The sequence below is a fragment of the Pteropus vampyrus genome, unplaced genomic scaffold, assembly GCF_000151845.1.
Source record: "Pteropus vampyrus isolate Shadow unplaced genomic scaffold, Pvam_2.0 Scaffold64, whole genome shotgun sequence".
NCBI lineage: Eukaryota > Metazoa > Chordata > Mammalia > Chiroptera > Pteropodidae > Pteropus > Pteropus vampyrus.
Window position 1 is genome coordinate 6,552,725 of NW_011888845.1, and position 2,697 is coordinate 6,555,421.

Genomic DNA, 2,697 nt, shown 5'->3' on the forward strand with positions numbered 1-2,697 from the left:
AATCTCAAGTAAACAATTTCTATGTCCCAAATATTGCATTGGACCTACTTCCAGTAAAAATTAGTCACAGTTTATCTAAAATTCAAATTTAACTGGATGCTTTATATTTTTATTTGCAAAGTTTGATGCAACTTAAGACCCAGTTCTGGCCGATGAAACCTAATTGAAAGATCATTGCAAGGATTTTTTGGATAAGGTCTCATAATCTGTCCTTTGCCTATTACTGAATGTAGATGCAGTAAATGGAGGTGTAATAGCATCTAGCGATGAGTGTTACTACCACAAGCATTATGAATGATATCCACAAACCAAGAGGGCAGATCAGAAAGCTACCTGAAACTGGGTCTCTGGCATCAGAGGCACTGGAGCATGGCTCCAGAATTCTTTCCTTTAAAGGAAAAACAACTCCTATTTAGTGAAACCGCTGTAAATTGGATTTTCTTGTATTTTAAGCTGAATGCTTGGCTACCTACTGCTTGAGGACTATTTCTTCCTCTTTTTACACCAAGAATGCTTTACTTCTAATAATAATTATAATCATTAATTCATTCAGCAACTATATTTTGAGCACTGACTTTATGTTTGGGAAGCACTGGTTTACCAAACCCCTCTCCCAGATATCTGCCAATTATTTTCCAGGATGGTACAAAGTGTAGAAAGTTGATGGAGTTACTAACATACTTCAAATTCTTCAAAAATATTATCCACATACATACCCGATTCAATATTTGTGTCAGAGATCAGAGAATAGGGAATTTATTGTGCATTTTTCTACTTTCATTCAGAGAATAACCATAGCTTTTTGACATGAAGTAAAAAATATGTAGTCTCTGTGGTCTCTGGTAATTTTATCAATAGAATATATATATTTTTTACAGTAAAAATTCTTCCTATATTCTGGGCATAGGCCATCAGTTATGGTTTTTTGTAGTGTGACTTTTTGTTTTTCACCATTTTCGGTGTCATTTTGTAATTTGAATGTAAATTCAAGATAGGCTGTCTCAGGAGATACTAGGCAGTGTTATTTAAAACCTGACATTCATATTCTTGGAAAACTTGACACAGTTGTCTTCTTCTAGTCATAACTTGGTTGATAATAAATTTTGCATCCATGTTTTAGAAAAAGGTAATCCTTCCTAAAATTTGGCACATTTTTTTCACTATTAAGGGCTTTGCATCCTGTTGTATATTGAGAGAAGAAGTATATGAAATCATAAATCAAGCACAGCCAATTAACTTCAATCCCAAAGATAATTTTTCAAAAATAATCTAAGTACTAATTTGCCTAACATTATTAAATATTATATATAAAAGACATTTTTATATTTATCTTAAAAATATATTGGAATGCCACCTACTCTGCAAAAGTTAATAAATTCTTTAGTAACTGAGAAATATTAATGAAAAATTAATATATTGGTATTTACATATATTGATTACTTGAAGAATTGGTTTCTGAGGAAATCTAATAATTAACGTGTTGTATATTTTGTGATTGCACAGCTATATTTAGCTTTCCAGTGCCTACTCGTTGAAAAAAAATATCTTTTTCAAGTGAGGTTACACAAATTGCACTCTGTAATACTAGTACACATGGCTTAAAAGCATTAACTGTGTGTAGGCTAAATAATGGCCCTTGAAATGTCCATTTCCTAATTCCTAAAACCCATGAATGCTACCTTATATGGCAACAGGGCTTGGCAGATATGGTTGTGATGAAGATCTTAAGTGGGAAGATTATCCTGGATTATTCATGTAGGCCTAATGTAACCACAGGGATTCTTATAAGAGGGAGACAAGGGATCTCAGAGGGCCAGAAGGTGATGTGAAGACAGAAGCAGATATTTATCATGCTACACTCTGGCTTTGAAGATGGAAGAAGGGACCATGGGTGAAGCAATGCAAAGAAGAAGCTCTAAAAGCTAGAAAAGGCATCTATGGCCATGCCACCCTGAACAAACCCAATCCCGTCTGATCTCGGAAGCTAAGCAAGGTTGGGCCTAGTTAGTGCTTGGATAGGAGACCACCTAGGAAGACAAGGTGCTGTAGGCGTAAAAAAATAAATAAATAAATAAGGGATTGTAAGATGACAAGTTCTTTGCAAACGGTAAAGTCAACCAAGGGTTGCCTCACCTTAAATAAATAAATAAATAAATAAACAAAATAAAAACTTGAAAAGGCAAATTAGCTTATTCTCTCTTAGAATTCCAGATGGTGGGAACATGGCCACATTGACATCATGGTGTTGGCCCAGTGAAACTCATTTCAAGCTCTTACTTCCATAACTGTTAGATAATAAACATATGTTGTTTTAAGCAAGTAAGTTTGTGGTAATTTGTTATAGCAGCACTAAGAAAATAATACATTAAGTTAAAATTGTTTCTACTGAATTAAAATGTCTCAGTCAAAAATAAAAATAGGTGCTGTGAGACAGAAAGTCTTTCTGATAAAAAGGAATCACTAGGGTGGGTATGGAAAAGACACAAGAATGGAAATTCAGTCCAGGTATGTATTTAACAAACCCTGTAGTGCTCAGGAGAAAGAAAAAGTAATAGCAATGAGTAAAATATGATATTATGAGTAAAACTATCTGATATAAGGCAAGTAACATAAAGGCTTTAAAGGAGAACTTTTTCCCTACTAAATATCACACCACTAATTTTTTAGCCCCACCTTTCTGTTTCTCAATGTCTTTAG

At 33.9% G+C, this 2,697-nt stretch overlaps 1 pseudogene; it reads left to right on the forward strand.

Moving 5' to 3' along the window:
* The first annotated feature begins 1,933 nt into the window (after positions 1 to 1,933).
* On the forward strand, positions 1,934 to 2,052 carry LOC111740509 (annotated as a pseudogene).
* Positions 2,053 to 2,697: the final 645 nt, after the last annotated feature.